We start from the raw sequence: 9299 nt of genomic DNA on the forward strand, positions 1-9299 counted from the left end.
ATTAACGGCAAAGGAGCAGGTACACAGTTCAAAGTAATAGGTGAGGATGAAAACCCTCCAAGTGCTACCATGATACAAAACCACTTTCTAAAACATCTTACAGAACCTCATTAGCAGCAGCACACCCTCGTTGACATGGCTGGGCATGAATGGAAGAGTAGGGAGAACTAATTATGGACTGAACATGACTTGGGTACCTAGAATTTGTTCACACAGCAGCACCGATGAAGAGCTCATCCAATTTTGATAACTAAATCATCCGTTGATGGCAAGAACATGCTCTTCTGCCCACAAAATCACATCAGACTGGCTGTAACAAAAACACAGGCATACCAGGTTTTAACCTGCAGAAATTTTTGTTTGTTCCTCTGAATGTTTGGGCATGTAAATTTTATGTGCTGACAGTGAGTACAACATATGTGCTGTCATAGTGAAAATACATTTAAAGCAAATACTTGCAGAAGAAACAAATAAGAAAATCACCACTCAAATGTATGGAATTTAAATGTCAGTTCTTAAAAAACAAGTTTTCCACAGACATGTGTAATTTTCAGCTTTCACGTAAAGAAATTTTGAGGATCTTTAGTAAAATATGTTAGTAGAACTAAAAATTTTCTGGTATTTTTCAACGGCTAGAAAAAGGAGGGGTGGGTCACTGCATTGCTAGGGAGTGGCATCATCAGAGAGGGACTGGCAAAGCAGAACCTCCCAAATGCTCAGGCCAAAATGCCATTAAAAAAGGAAAAAGGGAATAAATGGTTATGAAGAAAAGACAATCACATTGGCAGGCAGCAAAAAGGGGGCTCCTGAGGATTGTCCTCCAACCACAAAAAGCTTGCAGGTGATTTTAATCATAGCTAGAATGAATTAATAAAAAACAAATGAGGAAATATTATTACCATCCAAAAAAACAAATTAAAGAGGAGAGGAGACTTTCACTGCATACTGAAACTGCCCTGTCACCTGAAAAAAATCAATTTGGATAATTCAAATAAGACAATTACTCTGAGAAAATCATCTTGCATTAAGCTTAAAGTAGCTTAAAAATGAAGAACTGGAAGGCACAGCATAGAGTAAAACAGATCAGATCTGCTCAGAGAAGGCAGCAAAGAGGAACAGAAAATGATGCTCTAAATCTTGAACTGAGCACAAGAGAATGAGTCCACTGTAGAAGAACATAGAAGAAAAAACTTCAAAAAACTACCTGAAAGACACTTTTAGCAACTGTAAAATTGACATAGCATCACAGTCCTCTCTAGAAAATTCTTCTACATACTTACGCTGTATTAGATTTGCAACATCGCTGCATTTTCAGGTACTTTAAGAACAAGAAATTACCTCCGGCAGCCTGATCTTATGCTGACCATATTTTCAGGCTGGGCACCGTCACTGAACAACCAACGCACACCAGCAACACATGGCACATACCAAACACCTAGATTGTGCTGACTTTCAGAAAGCTTTCAAGAGGATCTCTGAAATTTTTCAGTGACTCTGTACAATACCCAGAAAATTTTGCAGTTTTCATTAAGACACCAGATGGGCCAAGATCTCTAACCAGTTAGTTTGGAGTTAATACTGAATTTACTGTATTTTGGAGGTAACAGATCTTCAAGACAGTGAAATTCTGCGGTCAGGTCACGCATGTGTAGGTCTGGACATTGCTGATGGTATCTGCCTCCTGGAGACATTGATAAAAAACATGCTGCTAAAGAACTGTCAGAACTGAATAAAATGTCCTGAAGTCAGAAAGTCAAAAAACAAAGGTGGTGAAAACTCAGATGATTGTATTGCTCCATAAGAGGGAAGTCTTGAGAAGTATTATTAGCTCACTTACTAAAACAGCAACTTTTGCACGATTGCATCTATGAGTAAATGACTCAAGTGGAAAGCCTTGCTTTTCCGTGGCTGGCCTCCAGCAGGGAAATCTAATGCCCTCCATGACAAGCTAGGAGTCTTTTGTAGCTATGCATTAAACATATACCTGCGGGTCAGGAAGGAATGGATGGAAAACTGCTTTCAACATTGGTATTCCCCTTGGTTACTCAGAGAGACGTAGCTGCACAGAACAAAGCAGGCCCTCTTCTTGGACTGGGCATGCCTTTACATCATGGCCCAAGACACATGAACGCTGGCATCTCCAAAGCCAAGCAAACCAGGGGGACATTTTTAGCAGAGTGTTCACTGAAGCAGCAGTTTTGCAGGAAAATTTGGAAAACTGTGAAGGCATGGGCTTCTGATAGTACAGCTTAAAGGCAGCCGAACTCTTACACTTCTGATGATAGGAAAAGCGGCTTGAATTAAGACAGACAGATAAAATGAGAACCTGACTGATCTGCTGTTTCTTCCTTCAGATATCTCTCACTGAAAGACTTAACCGATTAGGTTAGCATCCCACTGCACACTATTTCAGCGCTTCCCATCTTGTGAATAAAGTCTTTGGTTAGTAAACATTTTAACAAAAATTTTTTTAATAGATTTTTTTTGAGCGTTTAGTTCTGATCTGTTCTGCCATATTTTTCCATGTCTGCCACCATAAATGCACGCCTTAGCATGACTACACAATTGAATCTTGACTCGGTCCAAAATTCGTGATGAAGTTTCTCCAAAGTACAGAGCTCAGTCAAAATCTCTGTCTAGGGCAGTTCACATAAAAGACTATCCACAGAATAAGGCACAAAACCCATAAAGGTATTTGTCTTTTGAAGCAAATTACTATGCATTGTCCATAACTTAAAGAATTGTCACTGAGCCAGATTCCTGTTTTTATTCTTTTTATTCCTGGCGAAAAAAATAAACCTCTTAAACTTTAGTTTCAAATTACATTTTGATGCCCTATTACAGTATTAAGTTTATTTCACAGTTTGACACCAATATCATAATCCAGTTACCTACCCCATGCTGCTTTAACTTGTGATAGTGAACATTTTCTGTTCAAGGTACTGTACTGCAGCCACTGGACAGCCATGGCTGACAGAATTATGTAAAAACAGTGGCTTATCATGAATGTCCTAACATTTTCTGATGTTAAACACTCGCTTGAGAATGACGCAACTGCAAACATTGCCAGTGGTTTTGTTTGCCAAGGTTATATTTTGCCTTAAGTGATGCAAAAGAACACAGGCTCCATTCCTGAAATAGTTGGTCTATAAATATGATACCTTTAGATATCCAGCTGAGCCAATGAATCTTTTGCCTTCAGACTTAAATGCTGGATTATCCCACTTGTGGAAAAAAAAAATAATAAAACTAGGCATTTTAGATATTCTGCCTTACATTCTTATAGCATAAGAGAGATTGATTTTTCCCTATTGTCTTTACTCAAACTGAGTGAGAAAACTGCTGACACGCTCTTTCCTTTTCCATCTGTACCTTGCAGCTCCCCAACTCCTGCCATGCCAAACCCCACCCCTTTGGCCAGTTTGCAAAACCTTGTTATATTCTGGTAATAATCCTTCCCCTTTGGCTCTCCTCTCTTCCCATCCTCCAAGCATTTTTGAGACCAGGTTTCCTTTCCCCTAACACATCCCAAGCACTATGCACACCACAGTGTATGTTCGTAGGCATCTGCAAATGATTAAAGTGACCCTAGGTCTTCCAGAGCTTAACGATTCTTGTTTTTTGAGGGATTCAGGGTAATGTTCCACCAGATAATATTACACGGTAGAAATAACCTCAAGAAAGAAGCATTTCTGTTTTCTGGTTAGCAAAAGCTAAGTGATACAGCCAAGTCAAAGATGACCATAGAGAAAGCAAGAATTTCTGAGGCGCTATTTAGGGAAGCAAGGATGTGAAGAGAACAAAAACAGATGAGAAAGAAAGAAAACCCCAATGCTGGAAAATCTGTAATCCTCTGATCAAACCAATTTTACAAATATGAAGAAGTGACTTCACCCTCAGGTACTATTCAATCTCTACCCTAGATCTCAAAGTGCAGAAAAACAGCAAACAGCTGTTCTTGCAGGACAGAGTGAATGGGAAATGAGTAATGACCGAATGCTGCTGCCTAGCTACCCAGGGATGTTTGCCCCAGATAGTAAAAGCAGGAGCGCTCAGACTGAGACTCTGCAGCTGTTGATAAGGTTTGGCTCTATCATGAACTAGTGGACTTGTCTCGTGCAGGTGTTTGACGCAATGGCCTCTCTTAGCAGACATAACAGATCCCCTATCCCTTGCTACCTCCCACTGTTCGCTTGTACCTTATGCCATGACAGCTTTTACATGCTGTTTTATAAATTAATGGTATTTTCCAAGTCACTGAAAAAAAAATTGTCTTATTCTACAATAAGGCTCATAGAGAAAAGTCACATCTTCAAATAATTCCACTTTGCCTGAACACAAGTTAGAGGTTTGGATGTCAGTCTTCTAATAAATATGTGAGTGCAGCATGTCTACTAAATCTATATTAAATCTGTGGTTTTCTATCATACTGTGTTTTTTAATTATATTTTTACAATGACGGTCAAAATACCATCTCCATCCATTTATCTTCTTAATAATCAGCAAAGCTCCTTTGTCTGCTGAAAGAACTTTGATTTTGCCCACACAAGCCCTAAAAGTAGAAAACATTATGCAACATGCTATAAACTCCTGATCATATCCATCTACCCACTGAGAACACATCGTCTGCATCTGCTGAAACTGCTCCAGACTTGGACAAAATGAAATCACTAAGTATACTAACATCTATTGATATAAGAAAAACTTCAAAACCCAAGATCTTCCACTTTATATCCTAAAATCCACAGAGATCCCAGATCAAACTTTCAAGGCACTGAAAAACAGCAGCTCTGCTTAAAGTCAGTGTAACAGTAATTACTCATCACCTTTGAAAATAAGTCCTTAAGTTTGTTTTGAACTGTGTGTAAAGAACATGATCTTCAACTCAGGAAGTGTGTATTTTTTTCATTTAATATAGTAAGAAATGACACTTTCAGCAGTTTTTAGTTGGTGGTATTTGAACTATGATCTTTGATTTTGTCCTAGAATTCTTCACATATCTTCTAAAGCCCCAGAAGTCTTAGGTGAGCACATCAGCCTTTTCTTTCCAATTACAGTCCCTCTTCTTCAAATGTCTTTCCATCTTTCTCTAGTATAACATTGAGCTCTTCAAGTTTCCCACAAACTGTTATCCGCAGAAATTCCTTTGTCCTCAGTTACAGAACCTCATTCATCTCCCTTCAAACATTTTTAGACTTTTGCGATGCCGAATAGCAGACAGGAACTTCCAGAAGGTGTTAACTTGTCACGGGTTTTTCTCATCTTAAACCTAATCGCCTCTGTGTGCGATTCTGTACAAACCTAGACAGATATTCACAAGTTAACTAGCCGCCTTTCGTATCACAATGTTAATTATAAAATAAAACAAACTTTTAAATCATAATATAAATGTCTGAAGTATAAAGCGAGATCGGGTACACAAAGCTGTCCACCGTGCCTGTACTGCAGACATCTAAGGTTAAGCAAGATGAATTCTACTCCAGTCACTACATTCTTGGTCCAGTAACTAGGATCAGAAGGCACTGCAGAGATATTTCCATATAACAGTGCATGTTAGGTTATCTGAATAAAGGCTAAGCAAATTAAATATAAAGCTATGGCAAGGATCAGAAGAACAATTAGTGAAAACCGAGCACACTGACTCACTAGTCCTAAAACCATCGAAGGAGAATGATTCAGATCATTGTTCCTGATGCAAAACCCACTAAAACAAGCATAGGAAACTTCCTAGAAAGCTGTGCAAATTGAGGGATTACCGAAAGGGGTATAAGACTTCTTACAGGATACAGGGGGATGAGAATTTGGAGACTATGTGAAATTTATGATGGGATTTTTTTAAGGGGATTGCAGCAATGTGCAAAACTTACTATGGGATGTTTAAGGGAAGCACCAAAAGGTGTGTAAAGGGAGGGACTAAGGTAGACTGGAGAGAAACAAGCATGGAAAACCAAGGACAAAGAAGATAAAGGGGGCCAGTCCCATGTAGACAGCTTACGGATTACGCTTCAAGTGCATGAGCTTGCACTTCATCACTGCAGTCCATCTGATATTCTTATTACACCCTCGTTCTAACTGGTCTTGTGTGCATGTACATGTTGATGCTAGCAAATTTCAAGTGGGACTAGCCCATGCGTGGGACAATAGGAAAAAGTATGAGCCACTGGAGCAGGACCACATCTCTGAGGCGCTCGAGGGTCTAGGGGCCAGCAACTGGGAGAGACGGGCTGGATGCCAGTCACTGCGTGGACTGTCTCACAGCAGCTACCAGAGACCCCCACTGCAGGTGCGTGCACACCCCACAGGTGAACTTCAATCCTGGCTCGCTGGAGAGAAGGAAGAGGGTGGAGCTGAAACAGCCGAGCGCAGACAGTGTTTACACAGGTGCCAGTAAAGGCACTGCTCTCTCCCCAGGTTGATTCACAGCTGGCCATGTGTTTATTGTTTGTATTGTGTGTAGGTGTGCACACAGGTTGGTTTGTTGTTGTATTGCACACAGGTTGTATTGTTACGGGCTTGTGGATACAGAATCACAGCAGTCTTGGATCCTTTGGATTGGGAGGGGAAAAATCCCCCTGTCCCAAAGGCCAGGGATTCTGCTACCATGAACAAAGTGAAGAATACCCACACAGACACTGGCAAAAAAACTCCTGTGGAATTTTTTTGGTTGGTCTAAAATTTTAATCTATTTCCATATACACCTCAGAAACCTGAGTGGCAGTTTAGCTTGGTTTAGATATCTAGAATATTCACAGACTAAAAGAAATTATTTTATTCAAATATCTGTATCATTACATAGTCTGGCTATGATAAAACAGGAATAAAACTTTGATGACTCCATAGATGCTTTATCATGAAACAACAAAAATTCACCAAGGCTATGAATACTGATTTAAATATTTCTGTATCAAAGAAGTTATTTCTCTTTCAAAACAGTATTTAAATATCTTCCCAAAGTAAGAATACATACATAAGTTATCTTTTTTTAATCAGCAGGTACATAGGCATTGCATTCGGTTTAGAAAATAGTCCGTCATCTCCCCCCCCCCCTTTTTTTTTTTTTAATTCTTCGATCGACCACACCAAAATTTTGAAGACAATCATTAACAGTTTCTTTATATTTTCAGTATCTTATGCGATGCTAAGGATTTTATTCTACATATACTCGGTTACACATACATGCAGATGCATGTATCCATATTCTTTTTGCATATAATGATTTCGATAAATCTAGGTAACTCCTTTAAGGTGATTAAGATGAGGCCTGATTATACCTCTCAAATCACTGAGGGAAAAAATAAAAAACCAAACCACCAAATAAAAAAATTAAGAGCTCCAGGTCCTTTAATGTAATTTATAAACCATTTCAGTGATGGCCTGCAACAGACTTGTATGAGCACTTCTTGCAAGCAGAGCTACCACTTGGCAACTACTATATTTACGTAAGTAAGTCTAGAAACCCTACTCTGAGTATTGTGGCATTATGTATTTTTGGTGGATGGCCACAAGAAGCGTTGGAGACCAACTGTAAGGGTTTCCAAAAGGGACAAATCAACAGCAGCTAGCCCTAAAGCGTACAAATCCATGGCCAGGGATCCTCTGAACAGACAGACTGCAAACACCACCTGCAAAATTCCAAACAACTGGCTTCCAACCAAAAAGCCCCAGCCCACACCTACCCTGGTTTTACAACTAACATGTTTCTAGAAGTCATAGCAAGACTTGATTTTGGAGAACAGATTTTTTCCTGGAATACTAAGAGGGTGCCCCACTTGATGACAAGACTAAGATCTCTGTACAAGTCCACACCTATTGAATTTGGAAAAGGAATTCATATCCAAATAGACAGCCTCCAAGTACCCTCCTGATTTTAAAATGTCTTTTTTCAGCATGCTGTTACAATCTCTCTAGCAAGAGTCTTGGCCAACCCTGATCCTTTGAGTTGCTCTACTTGGGGGCCTGTCTGAAAGCAATAGTGCACAAAGGTCTTTGAATGCAGAGATCTTTTGGACATGGCTCATGCAGTAGAGCTCCACACCGATACCACACTATAACCAAACTAACTTCAGAACTGAAAGCTCTCTGGTTACATTCAGAGTTCTGCACCAAGACTAATAAATTCCAAGCGACAGGCTTGCTCACACCAGAGGTTATCATGACTCAACAAATCAACAACCAACTACATCAACTCAAGCTGAACTGACAAGGCTGAAAATTTTTAATCACGTTCCAGAAGATTAGTCTGGTTTTGCAAATTATGCAAGACTTGACTACAGCTGTGTCACAAGCCATACTTCGGACTGCACATTCTCCCTCAATTTTCTCAGTGTTTCAGGAAGGAAATAAACTGTGTTTGGCACAGAGTGCACTGTATTAGTACAACAGGCATACAGCCAGCATCAGTTTATTCCCTGCTCTGTTCCAGTGCTTCTCATCATCCTACTTCTAGCTCTTCAGATCTGCTTCTCTTCCTGCATCACCCCATAAGGTAAGTGATCCAGAGACTAAAAGATACATTATGGCCTCTTATCACCAAACAACCATAATTTTGCCACGATGATCCAGGAATCTTGCCCAATCAGTGCTGGAAGAGCCAAGTGAAAGAGTAAGAACTAGAAATGCACACGGATGTTAGTGTCGGTAGATATAATAAATGGGATGCTATATGAAGGTAAGTGCTCAAAGTGCTCAATTTCCAGATTTGTGCATAAACTTGGGGAGGTGGATGAGTGTAGTTACAGACTGCATAGTAGTGCAAAGGCTTAAAAAAAATCCATTAGTTACTAAATATCTCATATTTCTGCAAGAGAAGCCTTCAGCCTAGAAGGCCTAGATGAATTCCAGCATAGTTTTCTGATCACCTTAGTATCTTCAGTAAAAAACTAAGTTTACCCCATTGGAAAAGAAGCAGAGCATTTCCCAGACAAACAGTAAAAGAACTTTGGGCTACAGGTACATTGTGAAATGTGAAGCTTTTATTTTTTTTATATGAAATTAAAATAGAAGGTTTATAATAAATCTCCCCTAAAGAAGTTTCTGGGTTTTATATAATTTGTGTCATCTTTCACCCAAATTTTAGAAGTTTTAAATAAGCTAAAGAGAAAAGATATTTATTCAACTATGTCATTATTAATATCAGCAACTTCAACAGTCTGAAGTTTTGTCAAGTCATAACAATAGCTAAGAAGACAGAACAAAACTATAAATATGTTTACAGATGTCTGAGAATCCCGTTGAATTCCTTTTGCATAAAAAAAATATATCATACTGTAGTAAGTATAATGCAGTATATTTGTCAGTTG

This window comes from Fulmarus glacialis, unplaced genomic scaffold, assembly GCF_000690835.1.
Source record: "Fulmarus glacialis isolate BGI_N327 unplaced genomic scaffold, ASM69083v1 Scaffold39051, whole genome shotgun sequence".
NCBI lineage: Eukaryota > Metazoa > Chordata > Aves > Procellariiformes > Procellariidae > Fulmarus > Fulmarus glacialis.